The sequence below is a fragment of the Limulus polyphemus genome, unplaced genomic scaffold, assembly GCF_000517525.1.
Source record: "Limulus polyphemus unplaced genomic scaffold, Limulus_polyphemus-2.1.2 Scaffold3662, whole genome shotgun sequence".
Taxonomy (NCBI): Eukaryota; Metazoa; Arthropoda; class Merostomata; order Xiphosura; family Limulidae; genus Limulus; species Limulus polyphemus.
The window spans coordinates 72,780-90,899 of record NW_013669272.1 but is presented as its reverse complement, the minus strand read 5'-3'; the positions used below and the strand labels follow the sequence as shown (position 1 = coordinate 90,899).

At 34.8% G+C, this 18,120-nt stretch overlaps 1 protein-coding gene across 3 annotated transcripts in view; it reads right to left on the bottom strand.

Moving 5' to 3' along the window:
• The window catches only part of LOC106469801 (potassium channel subfamily K member 1-like), a 72,901-nt gene that overhangs the window by 23,221 nt on the left and 31,560 nt on the right, over nucleotides 1-18,120 (bottom strand). The gene's annotated exons all lie outside the window — the stretch shown is intronic.

Below are 18,120 nucleotides of genomic sequence, written 5' to 3'. Positions count from 1 at the left end.
TTTGACACATGCAACCATCTCCGATATCAGTTGTGTTCATAGCTAATAGACCAAGGTAGTCGTTACGGGAGCATCTTTGACACATGCAACCATCTCCGATATCAGTTGTGTTCATAGCTAATAGACCAAGGTAGTCGTTACGGGAGCATCTTTGACACATGCAACCATCTTTGATATCAGTTGTGTTCATAGCTAATAAACCAAGGTAGTCGTTACTGCCACATTTCGTGCTTTTACCATAAAGCCACAATTATTTGAGTAAGGAAGCACATTAAGGAAATATTATAATAGGTAAGCAAACAATGATTTATAAGCATAAGGAATAATTTTATTGATGGTGGGACATATTACATGTTCAGACGGAACATTGGTCTGTCTTCTTCAGAGTTAGTTTATCTATCACCAACATTTATTAAATAACAAGCACCAAACAGTAACAACGATTTCTGGCGCTTTTACAAAGTGTTATACTATCAAGATTTTGATACCCTTAGGTAGTCGTCAGCATTGCGAGTGTTTTAAGTATAGCTTTTCTTTGTTTTCGGCTGCATATAACCAAATTCACTGCAATCTGTCGTCGGGCACACACATTATTCACCTATGTATCTGACGTGTCTCTGTATTTTTACTGCCTGATCTCCATATCAGTACTTGCTGGTTGGACCGTGTTACGTGTTTAAATAATATTTGTAGGACAATACATTTATTTTACTCCTAATTTTAATGTCATATTTAGCTGTTAGGTTCTTTTTTGACAATAATTAAATCGCTAGAAATATTTTGTTGTTGTGAACGTAAAACTATTTAACAGCTTAACAAGGCTTTGCCCACGGAGGAAAACTGATCATCATAGTTTAGCAGTGGGCGTCTGTAAACTTACCAGATTTATGTATAAATACTATATCTATATACTGTATGTAAGTAAACTAAGATCTGGCGAAATATTAACAGGTAGATTTACATACGAAGCTTTGAAGCTCTGTTTAAATGTAATTTAAGCTAACAAATCTAACCTAAATAATGTACGGGACAACCAACTACGTGGATTGTCGATGGATCGAATGACTTACTCATTGTCGAATGGTTGGAGTTAAATAGTATAAGTGAGTGAAAAAAACACAGGAGTTTCTCTGATATCAGACTTCTGACAGTTTGTTTCGTTTACTATGTAATATAGTATAAGTGAGTGAAAAAAAACACACACTAGTTTCTCTGATATCAGACTTCTAACAGTTTAATAATGGCTGGAGACGGCTTAAATGGGTAATGAAGAAAAACTTTAATATAAGTTTAACATGACAGCAAATGTACAACGTTTCGACAAGGTTTTGTCATCATCGAATTTGAATTCTAACAGTTTGTTTCATTTACTGTGTAATATAGTATAAGTGAGTGAAAAAACCACAGGAGTTTCTCTGATATCAGACTTCTAACAGTTTGTTTCGTTTACTATGTAATATAGTATAAGTGAGTGAAAAAAACACACTAGTTTCTCTGATATCAGACTTCTGACAGTTTGTTTCGTTTACTGTGTAATATACTATAAGTGAGTGAAAAAAAACACACTTGTTTCTCTGATATCAGACTTCTAACAGTTTGTTTCATTTACTGTGTAATATGGTATAAGTGAGTGAAAAAAACTACAGGAGTTTCTCTGATATCAGACTTCTGACAGTTTGTTCCGTTTACTGTGTAATATACTATAAGTGAGTAAAAAAAAAACACACCAGTTTCTCTGATATCAAACTTCTGATAGTTTGTTCCGTTTACTGTAGTTTTTTCACACGGTACTGTGTTCTTTTATTGACTTATTGAGCTTAGTGAGTTATTATAAGAGATTTAACCATTATAAAATAACCCAAAATTATGAGTTGAATGATTCGTGTGCAGTATTCTAAGATGATCCAACATCCTAAGCTGATTAGCTATTTTTACATGATCGGATCTTATTATTTTCGATGCATGAATAATGTTTTTACTTTATCAAAGTTATAGAAACAAAAACGACTAGAATGACTAGATTTTGAAAGAAATTGCATCTAGGTTGTTTGTATTTTTTGCTTCATTTCCATCTATATTCACTTTTTCGTCGCGGACTTCAGATTAAGTCATTTAAATACTAATGTATAACACTGCTGTAAAATATGGCTTAATTTTTCTTAGTATATAGTGCCTTGGAATCATTTGGTTTCATTACTCTTAGCCCCCAGTGGCATAGCGGTATTTCTGCGGACTTACAACGCTGGAATCCGGGTTTCGATCCCCGTGGTGGGCAGAGCACAGATAGCCTATTGTGTAGCTTTGTGCTTAATTACAAACAAACATTAATGTTAAATTATTTGGTTCCCTTTATCATTTCTGAATTTTAAATAAATAAAAATATTTAATACTTTATTTGTGACCAATATATTTATATCGTCAATTAATATTAAAAAGACATTTAATATTTCATATAGTATTTAAAAAAAAATTGGAAAGTTTATATTGGTGAAAAGATTTTGACTTGTAAATGAAGTCTGGGAAATACCAGCTGAATGTTAATAGAAACTTGTTTCTAACTTTGTAAAAGGCTGTATATTAAAACTAAATAGTGAGTTTAAACAATATGTTTGTAGATAAAAAGACTGCAAATTCCAAAGGAATAATTTGGCAGTTTTTATTAAAAACTAAAATTAAACGAATATCCTTTAAATAAAATTATCTACAGTTGTTTTGAAATGTAAGAAACTAAAGTAAGAAACTTCATTCCCACTACTCTGTATAATATCTTCTGTTCTTTTCTACACAAATATTCTGCCTTTCATGCTCACGCAGCTTGTTGTCAATGATTTATTATTTAGGTGGATTTGTAAAGCTTACTTTCAAAGATTAAATTATTTGTTAAAATAATCACGATAAAATGTTAGTGAAAGCTGTTATTAGAGCAAAATAAGTTCAAATGAATTATACTGGAACTAAAGGGAAGAAAGAATAAGCAAATATATTCTTGAGTAATGAACGTTTTGCTTAGAACAAAAAAATCAGTTGGAGAATGTTCTGGTGTTGCAACGGTGAGAATGTAGTTTGTAATTAGCTTCAACGCTATTTTATCATAATACTGAATAACAATTGTTGCCTGTGCGTGATTCAAAATTGTATATATTTGATGAAATATACAAGAACCAATTTATTCCGTTTACATTTGCATCAGCAGATGATGTTTATTTAACCCTGGTGTGGCTTGGAGATCTTAACCCTATACCATAACCATATTTAACACACCTAGCTTGATCTTCTACGTTTACCTAAAGAAACTCATGTATACGAGGAAATAAAAACCAATCTCTAGAAAAATAATTACATAACGTTCAAAATGACTCCGTAATATTATAAACTGTAGTCTCCTATTTCACATACCTTCTTAATGAAATACTGTATCTCACGTAAAGATTCTAAGAGCACATATTTTGAGAGAAAGTGAGTGTAAAACAGTATTGTTACGTCTCCGTTCGTTCGTTAATTTTCCGTAAATTCGTTCCGACGAAACTTTAGCCGTGAGACGTGAGTTATAGCGTTGTTATAGAGCGACTGTTGAAATTAAGTGTATCGTAAAGTTGTATTCGGAAAGAATAAACCAGTTTTATTTAAGAAAGGACTTGTGTCTGGACAACAATATTTTATCCGCATACATTCAATTACTCATTACCTCCCCGTCGCTTCGTGGCCGGTCTATATATACCAGACTACCCCAATCTAGCAATCTCCCGACAATTCACGAAGGAACAGGATATTTCTAGAAAGACATGGCGTGATACTAGTCACGTGACCACGCTGACGCAACAATATATATTTTAATGAACTGATTGGCGTTTTGTTTTACAAATCAAGGAAAAATAGTGGAGGGATCACGTAAATAATATCACGGGGGATAGCGGATTGGTATCCAAAAATTCTTAACATAAATATGTAGACCCCCCCCCCCCAAATAAATAAAGCTTTTCATTTAATTTTCTTGTGTGAATTTTCAGTGTAATAAAGTAAGAGAGGAATGTTTGATTTGTTTATTACAAATCACACAGTCTACGAACTGCTTCCTATAACATCATATATACTGTGTACCTAAGAGAAGAGCTGTATTTAGAAATAAATTATGCTAAAAATTGCTAAAATTCATTGTCTGGATTGTATTATATAAAATACGGTGTAATCATGTTATGCCTAAATAGCAACTGAATGTAGCGAACTGTTTAATGTAGTGAATAATATTCAAGTAATATCGCGAAGCAATAAAAAAAAAAGCATATAGTCTGAAGTACAGACGACACTAGCTTGGTTTATATTGACCGCAAGGATAGATGGAGAACAATTGTATATTGTTTAACTACATGATATATAAGGTTCTTGTGTTGAGGGCAGTATTGTTATAATTTTAAGACCAGGGTGGAGGTGGAGGATCCCAGTAAAGTAGAATATTCACGTGGAGTTTATCTATTATCTTTATTTTACATTTTTCGTATTTAAGATTAATATACTACTATATATATATACACATAACTGGCAGCAGACGACGAATGGTAATGAGGTTTAAAGCGAGTTGGACTTGAACTCGCATACCCCTTGTTGGTCTACTTGTAAAATGTTGTCCTATTTCTATTTCTGTCTGCGATTGGGAACATAATTGAGATATATTTGCGCAGGTATGTTCCTTTAAAGTTATACGTTTTATATTTTATATGTGCGATTTTCTGGTTTAATTTTATAACTTAAAGGAGTAGATCTGAGAAAAAATAAATTGTATAATTATCTGATTCTGATTATTATCGTACCTTTACAGTTGTTGTACTTCTATTAGCATATATAAAAGTTACGTTAATATATGATTTATAGTGTAAATATACATGTGTGTGTGTTTTGTATATATATATCAGCTGTGGCAAAAATCTAACATATTCAATATGTGTGCAGTATGAAAAAATTTAAGAAAGTAATATATTAAAATAGCGCATGATATGGAAAAGCTTTGAATACCAGACAACACCCCACCTTAAGCTTTGCCATCGTATACATGCAGAGAGAGAGACTGAATAAACTGGCTCAAGAATGTAGCAATAATCCTAGTGAACTCCACTCTTGCCCATCTACTTCTATATTCTGTGCTGAAAGTTAAAAAAAAAAGTAATCAAATATGCAAGAGAGTTGGTGCCAGAGCCGTCGGACGTCTTGAGATTAAAAAGTGTCGTGATTTACTATGACATCGGATGATCATTAAATTTACACTCGGTGAAATAATAGCCCAAGAGTGAGACACTTAACAACTAATGGCGTGGATATGGAGGCCATATTTATGTCTCTCCTGTTTCAACGAAATAAGCCTCACTCACTTGAGTGAGGTTTCGGCAAAGATTCGTTTTATGCAGATAGAGTATATTTGATTACGTCAAACGGTGTATTAAGAATTCCTTAAGTGCTAATGTGATACATATATATTACATGAAGCCTTATCTTATAGTTTATATATCAATATGAATTTTTAAATGTTTCTGTACAGTTCTAGTTCACAACCCAATAAGTTCTGGCTAAATCGTGTTAATTTAGCCCTATGTGTAACTCTCTACAGCATGAATAGATCTAGGAGGTCATGGGGCACTCGTATTGTATCTAACATCCCTCTAAGTATGAGACTATTTTACGACTATCTCATGAAACAGTGTACTTCAGACTTCTCGTAATCCATCGTGTGATAGATCAGCTATAGAGAGAGAATGTGGATTGTAAGAGTGGTATTTGTCGTTTTCAGGATGATTCATTTAAGCCTTAAAAAGGGCAAATACATTCCTCTGAAATACTGTCTCATCATATTTGTCTTAGTTAGAAATACAAAGATAACGTCGACCGTATTTTTTATTATTTTATCTTAAGTTAAAACATAATCGAAATCCCCTTGTCCTTCAGCATACTGGATCTTCGAACTTCTACTTATTCACAGTCTTGAAATACAATTAATTTTCTTTATTGATATATTTGAGTACAGTTAGTCCAGAAATGATAGATGGTTTGTGCCTTTGTTCATTTTAAACATATTCTCTCTCACGCTTTTTGTGAGAAATTACACAAGAGATGTCCCTGCTCAATCATAAAACCTGGGGCAGAGAAGAGAGTGGCGTAGAGTTAGAGTGAAATCAGATGACCCCATATGGACTTAGAGAAGCCCTCTCTTGAACATCGAGACAGCTAAATCACAATCTTCTTATACTACTTGTTAGTTGTCACACGAGTCCAAAGATGCCAGTGACATGAGGAAATAACTAGTCACAAACTATCTAAGACCACTTATACATCAAGCTGCACAGCTTAATGTCCCAGAGGATTCCTGCTAAGTTGACCTCTTAATGGTGCCAAGAGACGAGCTACTGTGAACACACGAGTTTCACTAATCACAGGTGCCACAGGAGATATGGTTACCATCAAGCCATGCACACATCTAGCGTGCAAACAATGATTAGTGCTTTTTGCAAACACTGTCTCAGGTTATAACATCAGATAAAAAACAAACACAAAACAAGCTTCACTTGCTTGGGCTGTTATGTCGCTAAGATCATAATAAATGTTGGTTAGGTATGTAACTACAGTAAAATTACATATAAGTCATGGCTTGAATAATTGATGGTATGTTGCTCGAGGAAATAAGGTAACTGAAACTTGTAGTCCTGCTAATGTTATTTCACCCACAGCATGTCGACATCTAAATACAAGGTGGGTAGCACATTTGATAAAAGTCAGTAGAAAGATTTGTAAACTTGTATTTATTGGATAAGCTGGTTGTCTCGGAAGAATAACCATCACATAAACTCCAGTGGTGTGCACCCTATGAAGCAACTGCAATGAAAGCTTCCTTGAAGTACCAATAATATAGAGTGTTGAAAGATGGAAAAATTTAACTGTGAGAAAGGAAGGATGTATATTGGGATTCTGCATGGACAGGTGAATACGTTAATGTGCATCAGCATGTTATTTCAGTTCACTAGATCTTGTCTCTGGTTAAGTAAATATTCAGCCAGCAAATTAAAACAGAGCCAAGACTGCTTTTAACATTTGATAAGGTTTGTATAAATGATGTATCCTGCCATTCAGTCTGCATGATGAACTGGCTACTTTCAAGTAGCTATAGGCCTTTTATTAAGTAAGTTGCAATAGGAGCAGTGTATTGTATATGTAGACAACATTTTAGTGTTTGCATCACCGAGACTGTTACTGAGAACCAGAACACGGTGCTTTAGAGTTCAAGACAATCAGATATGAAATAAATGAAAGTGGAGATTCTTAGACATACATATAGTTAGATAGAAGCGGCGATAGACTGGCATAGAACTACAACTAAGGAAGAAGACTGAAGCTCTCATACTGTTATTTAACATCACGGGTGCCATTTTTGCTACCACAGCAGCACCTATAACTACTTTTGACTCCCATTTAATGTGGTATAATAAATGTGTAAAACGTTTGTTTCGGTTTGTTTGTAATTAAGCACAAAGCTACACAATGGGCTATCTGTGCTCTACCCACCACGGGTATCAAAACCAGGTTTCTAGCGTTGTAAATCCGCAGACATACCGCTGTGCCACTGGGGTTATTGTAATTGTTTTGGTTGCTGTTCCAGCGTTGACTTATCTGAGACAAGACATTCCATTCATCATGGATACAGATGACAAGGACAGGATGGTAGTGCTTTTAGCAAGTGCATGATCATGTAAAACATGTTATGGCAAAAAGGTAACTTTAACCGCATGCCACTTCTACATTGTAAATAAAAACTGCTTGTATGGTAAACAATTTATTGTCACAACAGATTCCACATAACTGAAACTGCCCATGAGCTTCAATGAACAAAAAAGATCACACATTGCAGCCACAGGACTATTGACATTTTTACCACGCGGTGAGCTTGTGCTTTTGTGGAATTTCTTGGTCTAGATCATGATGAAAGTTGATGTCTCAGCCGTGATGTTAAACCAAGTGAACAGTGAACGTTTAACTACCAAGTAATACGGAATCTTAGAAAGGAGCAGCCAAAGAGTTGGGCATTGTTTGTTGTCTAGCTGGCGGAAATGGGGCTTTTAAATCACCCCTGAAAGATGCGCAAATAATTAGAGGTATGGGAGTATTGTTATACTGCACATACGTGAAAAGCCCTCATCCGTGATCTAGCTAGTGGTAATGAAGACTCTGAGACTCTATATTCTACAAACTATACACAATACAAGACTTAGAAAACACCAGGAAGTCTCGTGTACTACAGCCACACTGTGAAGATGGTTCATTTGGCTGAATTCCTGCAGAATTGTGAAGTAATGGTGTAAACACTGTATTGTGTTTACAGCTCAGAAAATTAACTTTCTGAACCAGGGAAAATCCGAAAGAGAGCCATAGATTGTCCATTGTAGATAATAGTTCTGGATGTTGCCAAACCCCTCCCAGTAACAAGAAGAAAAAAAAACAGTAACGGTTATATCTTAGAGGTAATCAAATATTTCAAATAAAAGCTAAGATTATAAACTGGTTGAAACATCATTTCAGATAGTTGCTGACAAAGAAGCTGAAAAGTGGTTAACAAAGCACTAGATGATATTCATGCTCATCAAGGAAGAGACGTCAACGGTCTGTTTGCTGAGATCTGTAAGCTGTTTTGTGGGGTTAAGACTCAAACTTCACCTTATCTTGCGATGTTTTAGCTAAAGCTCAGCTTCTTAACCTCTCTTTGGGGGTCTCTTGAAGTTATATAGGTGGATGAAGCACTGGTTGTTCTGTAGTTTGGTGACCTAGTTGACATTTCCTGTCAGTCAGTGGTGAAAAAGGATTTAGTGAGTGAAAAATTTACTTCTGTAGCTAAAGAAACGTAGCAGGTTAAAGCTGGATATGCTTATAGTATTACCTGTACAGTTTGTTTTTTGTTGTATATCACTATAGTAACAACAGGCAATTAAGCATTATAAGGACATTCTAGTCTTATCATTAAAATGGCAGCTGACTTAGTGAAGATTACACGTTTTCAAACAATGCTTAATTTGAATTATTGAAGTCATGATTTCCGTACATGACTATTTTTAAAACGATGAATTATTAAACGAAACATCTATATTTCTTACAGTTTAGTAACACGCTAACTTTAGACATTTGCATCGTATATTAATGTTGAACAATGTTCATGTTCTTAACAACAATAATTAATCTACTTTTTAGTCAGTGTTTTGTTTTTTAAATACTGTGTCCATAGAGATTATACAGACTTAATTTTTATTAAATATATTGCACGTGCAAACCACCAAACTTCTGCTTGGGCTACTACTACTGCTTTCTTTTGCAACAGTGCAAAATGCAAATAGTTGATGGGCAAAAGTACAGAAAATACATCCTCTCAAACTTTCCTGTTATTAGTACAGAAAATCGTGTTCAAATCACGTTGTTACCTATTAGAAAAAGAATAAAATAATTTAAATAAGCACATGAAATACAAGCCTTTCGCGATTTCATTACACTGTAAAGAACTGGTGAGACCCCATCTTACTAATAGCATATTATTTAGAGATAGTAGTCCACATCTAAGATCTCCCCACTAGATAACTCATTGTTTGGATTATATGTGTTTTTGGCTTGACAATATTATCCACTTAAAGTTTCTTAATCGGAAAACATGTGGAGTTTGATTGTTTGTAGTACAGCAAAGCCACATTTGGCAATCTGCTGTGTCCAACACAGGAAATCGAACCCCGGATTTTTAGCTTTGTAAATCTATAAACTTACTGCTGTTCCACCGTGGGACAGTATGTAGAGAATCAATTAACACTTGTTTGTTTGTAATTAAGCACAAAGCTACACGATGGGCTATCTGTGCTCTGCCCACCACGGGTATCGAAACCCGGTTTCTAGCGTTGTCAGTCTGCAGACTCAATTAACATTAATGAAAATGATCAGAAATACGTTTGTTTCTTTGTTTTTTGGATACTCGCCCAAACCTATTCAAGGGCTATCTGCGCTATAGCTATCTATAGTTAGGAACTGATAGACTAGGGGAAAGGCAACTAGTCAACAGCACCCACCGTCAAATTGTGGGCTACTCTTGTCTGACCGAACAGTGGGGTTTGACCATCACTCATATAACGCACACACGATCCCAAAGCTCAATAGCGCAATTAAAGAAAGAAAAAAAAACACCTGCGGTAAAAAAAAAGAGGCGAAAGATGGACCCGCAGATCCAAAGTTCGGCACACTAACCACTTGGCCACGCTCATCCCATACCTTTGTGAATATGAAAATGTCTGTTTTTCATCTTAACTAAACCGCCCCCCAGTGGTACAGCGGTATGTCTGCAGACTTACAACGCTAGAATCCGGGTTTCGATACCCGTGGTGGGCAGAGCACAGATAGCCCTTGTGTAGCTTTGTGCTTAATTACAAACAATCAATCAATCAAACTTAACTAAACCAAAGTGCTTCAAAAAAAAAATCAAAGAAGAAAGAGATTGAATAGAAACTACATCATTGACACACAATTCCTACAAATAATAAAAGCACATGGCCGTTCCCCCATGACAAGTGGGCTTATTCCTGACAGACAACAAAGATAGTATCGTATGGCAGTGAACGTCCTGTCCACGTACACGTGACTGCCACAAAGATAGATTCAGGCGGCAGTAAACGACCTGTCCATGAATGACATGACTGCCAGAAACATAGAATCTGGCGGCAGTAAACGACCTGTCCACGAACAACATGACTGCCACAAAGATAGAATCTGGCGGCAGTAAACGACCTGTCCACGAACAACATGACTGCCACAAAGATAGAATCTGGCGGCATAAACGACCTGTCCACGAACAACATGACTGCCACAAAGATAGAATCTGGCGGCAGTAAACGACTTGTCCACGAACAACATGACTGCCACAAAGATAAGAGTCAGGCGGCAGTAAACGACCTGTCAATGGATGCATGAGTGAACAGACGCCACTGAAAATCTCTTACAGTTGTCTATTGACATCGACGAAAAAAACCATCGAAAATGCTCATTTGTCACAATTAATAACATGCTTGCTTCATAGTAAAGAGAATACTCTTTCAATTATATTTACTTATTCAATGATTAAATCTTTCTTTGAGCGTATGAAAGATAATTTTATACCTTGCCGCAGATGCAAATTATAGTATTCGGTCACGTGAATTAATAATATTACATGCTAGAATGATAAAATAAATAATGATTTCCAGTATCTCATTAAATCATTAGCACACTCGTTGAACATTTAATATCAGGTAATTTAATTTTATATCCACGAAAGAAAAAAGATCTACCAACTATTGAAGTTACAATGTATGGTTTACGGAAATTTGAAATAAAAAAGTCTGAATGGATTTGTATGATATCACACGATGCAGATAACGCTAAATAAAATATTTAGGCTTATTAATTTTTAATGACTTACTACGTTTGTGTCAGTGTTAGTGATAAATAACTCTAAATGATTTGAAACCGACTTATTTTCAATTACATAATTTAATTACAGTTTCTTGAGGTCAAAACTGTATAGCTATAGTCAGCAAATTTTGAATATTTAATCGACATAATATTACAATTAGTGATCATCTAATTATTCAAAAACTAAACAAAGTATTACCCTCCAGAAGCCATCTTATGAACTGAATTACAAGAAAGAGAATCGTGCATGGAATCTACGTATATACAAAGAGATTTGAAGAAAGAAAAAAAGACAACAACAGGATAAAACATATCGATATATTCTCATGACTGTCGGTACCCTGAGGATTGTGTGAATTTGTTCCTTTACAGCTGTTTAAACTATCAAGTAATTATTCAATGAAACTTGAATAAGCCTGACGAGTCAGGAGATAGTTGAGAATCTCTGTATGTGAACTACATCAGGCTATTTCAAAAAAGTGAAAAAAATTTCTACAAAATTAGCATTACCCAGAAAATTATCGATGGGTTCCAGACCCAATACACTTATAAAAACACAAATTATCGATGGGTTCCAGACCCAATAGACTTATTAAAAACACAAATTATCGACGGGTTTCAGACCCAATAGACTTATTTGAAACACAAATTATCGATGGGTTTCAGACCCAATAGACTTATTAAAAACACAAATTATCGATGGATTTCAGACCCAATAGACTTATTAAAAACAAAAATTATCGATGGGTTCCAGACCCAATAGACTTATTAAAAACACATTTTTCTAAACTATTTATGCACAAAGTTGCTCGTGGGTCTATAAATGTGTTTGTTTGCCAGGTACCTAATAAAATACGGATCAAACAAAGAACTCTTAATCAAAAATACTGTCAGTGTTATAGTTAATCCTATTGATTTTACGATTGGGATCCCTATGTATTTTGACCCTCGTTTTTTTTTGGGGGGGGGGCTTTAAGCATTGTAGTAGGAAACACACAATATTAGCCACTATGACGCAATATTTAGACCACAAATGAAGTGAACAGTGGTGATTTGAGAGTTAAAAAACCCTTGCAAAATGTCATGCCTGAATTCTTTATAAACTTGATGAAGCTATGCAACCTCTGTTAGTTACGTAATGTTTGAGATTCCAAAATAACGAACAAAAATGTCACTCTGACTGCTTAAGCCACGTCCATAAAATCGAGTTTCACCGTCCACCACTTTATTAATTCTCTTCGTGTATTTATTTCGTGAACACACTTGTTTCGTTGTTAAGCGCAAAGCTACACAATCTGTGACGTGCCCACCACGGGTATCGAAAACCGGGTTTTACCGTTATAAGCCTTCAGATTTACCGCCAAGCCACCGTGGGGAGGGGCGCACATGTTTGTATGTATAAATTTCACATTTTCTCCTCTTATTCTTTTCACACTTTCCACTTCCAGTTTACTTACTGTCACGTTAACTACCGTTTTTCACCTTATCAACCATGCTGATATGCGTATCTATTTACCTCTTTCGTCCCTTTTGTGTCTCATTATCTGGAATCAAAGGGCAGAGATTTACATACATTCGTAGAGATAGCAATAATAGAATTGTAGAAACGCCTAATATCATTCCTGGATAATCAAAGTTTGTAAAAGAACTAGAATTTTATAGTATCCTTTCTGATGTCATTTTATAATATTTGCCCTTTCTCGTGCAGTTTCTCGTCTCTCTACTGCAATTCTGTATTTGGAATTAACTGCCTATACGGCTGCCTAATTCATTTTGGTCACAGACAAACTCGACCAGACACATAATAGGAAACCCTGGCGCTTCTCTGACTATGTTTGTAGCCAGTTGGTCTTATCTTTACAAATGAAGACGACAGAACGTCACTGCAATCTTGATATCTTTCTCCTTTTTTTTAACACATTCGATTCGTGAAATAATTACAACAACAAAAATGTATTTCAAAACGGCACGTATCTACCAAATAAATTATAAAGCTGATAATTTAATAAGCAATATAAAATTCAGCATGTTAGAACGACATGCGACGATGCGTATTCAACAAAGACACGAGTAAAGATATTATTATAATATTATTTCTGGAAGAATTATATAAGATGAACAAGTGCTGAAACTATGATTGAAACTGGTGTTTCATACTATTTAAGAATTATGTGTTGCTGTGGAAACACATACAAAGTATTCTTCTAAACTTGGTGAACAATGACGTTGTTTCTACGATTGTTGTTGTTGTTGGGAAAAGCATAAGGGGGTAGAAAAATTTACATTTTCATGTCAGTAGAAGCCCCAGTATGTAGAGAAGTCTTAAAATCGTAAAGATTTTATTTCAGATCGGGTATGTTGGGTGGGGGGGCATCCCCACCACTCTGGTGGATACGCTCTTGCTGGTGATAGATACTTTGTTAAGAATGGTACCTAAAAGAAAAAAAAACAAACAAAGTAGAACTTCGAAATAAAACCAGTTCACGTATATCACAATTCCAAGCACGCACACAAAACAGATAAATCTTCAAATGTCATCAGCCATTGCAAAACAGTAGAATATCAAAACCGAAGAAACATTACGACCACGAATTCCCACGACAGATGAAATCGTTACATTTACCATGATCTATAAAATATATTGCAACACAAAAGTATTTGTGCAACTTGTACAGAGTCTCATGTCTACAGCTCTCACATCACTAATTTTTTAGTGGAATTATTAATAATTATCAGTTAAGGTAAAAAAACTAAAGTGTTATTCATTATATTAGGAATTGATGCATGATAAAAGATATAGTAAGTTGGTTACATAGTTAATTACTCTGACTTTTCTTCTTTTTTCATTCAAGTACGATGGCACACCCACAACATTCGCATTCAGAGCCAATCATAGATTCTCAGTGTTGTCAGGGTAGGCTAGAGAAAAGCGAGATATACGTTTGAAAGCACTTAGGGTTAGTGTTTTTTTTCTGTGATGTATCAATTTTTTTGTACATCCTATGTGATTTTTCTAATATTTTTATAACAAATTCTATGGTTTGGCGGTATATTTTTATTATTCGCTAAAATAATACAATGTTCAGTCCACTCAACAATGGCGAAAGCGATATATTTCTTTGACTGTAACGATCAAATTCTACAGACTATGTTTGTTGGTAGGCCTAACTCACAAATAAGACTAAGCACTCATTTATTTGTTAACTTTCCTCTCGTGTTTACGAAAAAACTCAAAACTGACTAGCTAACATACCCAGTAATTGATCGATAATAAAACAACATATTCATTAACTATTTATTCACTCACTGATTAACTCTATTACTAGCTGATTGACTAACAAACTGATTAAATCTATTTAATTAACTCACTAATTAACTCTCTTTCTCTCTGACAGAATGACTAACAAACTATCCAACAGTCTTCTGATGTCTAAATAATATTGTTACCTATTTTCTCCAAAATTATTAGGACAATTCGAGACGTCATATACTCATCACGTCACGCCAATTCTAGAACTCAGGACATTTCTAATTTAAAAATGCCCTCTAGCAACCAAAAAAAAAAGTATTAAAATATTAAAGTTATAGCCTACAACACTATTATGAACATCTGTTTCAGCCTCACAATGAATGTTATATTACGAAAGAAAAGGTATGTGTTTCATAAAGCAAATATATTATTTAGTTTATACAATTACGGTATACATTTCTGTTCCCAAAAATGTCACAATTAGAACAATATGTATTATTTATGCCGATGTGTATTAGAATTTTAGTTTCCGTCTTAACAAATTGAAATTGTAATTACAATCGTGTAGAACGCCGGTTTTCAGTCTACGTATTTTACGTTTTCAAAAACCTAACAATAAGCAATCATTACCATAGTATCAAGCATCTTATACTTTCCAAAAATCCTTCGGTGGGTTAGCGGTAAGTTTCTGGATTTTAATACTAAAATCCGGGGTTAGATTCCCTGCAGTAGACAAAGCGCAGACAACCCACTGTGTAGCAACAATAGCAACCACAACTACCTTGCACAGATTAACAATACAAATAAAATTTATTCTGAATATATTATACTGAAGCGACACCTAGGCATGTCTGTATTATATATTTCTTGGTGTCTCATCTCTCGTGCAATTTTCAATTGCCTTGGATAAATTTTAATACAGTGTTTCTTACAATATAATAAACAAATTTTGTAATTCAAGTTTATTTAAAGCCAATATATTGGGAAGACATTTTTTAAGTCGGTTGAATATCGGGATGTTTTTAATGAATGGTTGGTTCGTTGTTATTACTGAGCTATCTGTGCAAGCTTGCAGACTCACCGCTCAGCCACTGGAGGGCGTTTTTCATGAAACAAACGAGAGTTTTATTTCTGAGTTTTGTTTGTTTGTAATTAGGTACAAAACTACACACTGGGCTATGTATGCTCTGCTCACCACGGGTATTGAAACCCAGTTTCTAGCGTTGTAAGTCCGCAAACATACCGCTGTGCCACTGGGGGACGTTTTTATGTTTTGTACACTAGGAGGGCACTTTATCACACTTAATTTCTATATTTCTTATTTGATTTATCCTTAAATTATTTCTGATCAGCCCCCTAGTGGCACACAAATCTTTCTGATCAAAACTATGTCTAGATTAAACTTTCGTGTAGTTTATTTTTTATCTTATTGAATGCATTATTTTGAAATGATTTTAAAAAAATGGTGTTTTTAACTTACTAATATGGTTTGTTTTTTTGAAATTAAGCACAAAGCTACGCAATGGGCTATCTGTCCACTTCGAGTATCGAAACCAGGTTTCTAGCGTTGTAAGTCCGCAGATATACCGCTGTGCCACTGGGAGCTTACTAATATGAGTGTAAATTTTAGCACGAAATATCTTTACAATATTATTTATTTTTTTGGTTTAAACGCGATATTACTTTCAAAAAACAAAACAAAAACAAAAAGCCAATAACATACAGCAATATAGAACTTGAACAATAACGACCACGTTATCATAATGAATTTTATAAACTGATACGACTCGAGTAAAATTTAACAGCTGTCCCTCATGCATAAATCTGATTCTGTTCATATAGTACGTCATATTCTAATATCACTCGCTAAAGTCTACTGGCTTCGTAAGGTTAGAAAGTAACTGGCAATATCAGAATTAAAACCTTCTAAAGTCATTTCATTAATTATGTATGTACGTTTTATAGATTCATCCTCGCATAAAAACATTTATGATCTTTATGGCAGAATTAAATCGTTTATTGATATCATTTATAATTCCTCTCAAAATGCGTCTTAGGAACCGGTATTGAGTAAAACTTGCAACTATTACTCCGTCGAGCCCCCCCCCCCTAAAAAAAAAACGCTAAAGACTGGGTTTCGATACTTGTGGTGGGCACAGCTGAAGATTAATAAATACACTTCATCACTAGGCGGTAAATTTGCTTGTTGTTAAGGAAAAAGCTAAGCAATGGGCTATCTGTGCTGTGCCCACCACGGGTATCGAAACCCGGTTTTTAGCGTCGTAAGCCTTCAGACTTCACCATCAAAGAGAAATTTTTTTCAAAAATAATGAAAAGCGTCACACTCTCGGAAATAATCGTTGTGTTTATGTTTTCTACAGTACCTCGGTGGGTCAACGCTAAAGTTCAAAGTTCGAACCATGCTGTGGACGGACCACAAATAGCCCATTGCGTAGTTTAAACTAAATGCATAGCACACACATTTTTGACAATAAAAGTAGAAAAAAAGATCTTTACTCTTCAGTTTATAATATAAAAATTTTTATTTCAGCCACCGTTTCGCAATTGGGATTCATCAGAGTCACTAATACAAGAACTGTTTGATGTTCCCGACTGGCATTATGTGTACTGAGGGAAAGGAAACTTACAGGGTACTTCTGCAAGGTGGAATAGAACACAAACACACCTACATTCTGGCTTTAAAAACTTGTATGGCGCTGTATACAGCTGGAAATAAAATGTTTAGGATCTGTATAGTAACGAGTGGGAGAACATCGCCAAACCCAGCTAGATGCTAATTGGTGGATGCTTCAAGACACCATATATGTTGACAGTCTGCAGATCGATTTTCCGAGAAGTTTCAACAGTAAAGTAAAAACGGTCTTTTGGTACAGCGGAGATCGATTTTCTACTCATCACCCCAATACTTGTACTTAAAGATTCTCAAGGGGCACATTTTATTTTTCATACACCAGAGTTATCTATATGTACTTTAAATTTACTTGGTCATCTTTATATCGTGTAACTTAATTAATTCATTAACCCAAACTATTTTGTCGAGTTTCGTCGTATACATAAACTTGAAAAGAAATAAAATTCACAGGAAGAGTGATTTAATAATCTGAATCCTCAAAACTGGCTAATAATCCCTCAGTTACTGTACGTTTTCCCTGATCTAAACTTGATCACATTAACAAGAAGAATGAATTAATAATCTGAACCCTCAAAACTGGCTAACAATCCCTCAGTTACTGTACGTTTCCCCTGATCTAAACTTGATCACATTAACAAGAAGAGTGATTTAATAATCTGAATCCTTAAAACTGGCTAACAATCCCTCAGTTACTGTACGTTTCCCCTGATCTAAACTTGATCACATTAACAAGAAGAGTGATTGAATAACCTGAATCCTTAAAACTGGC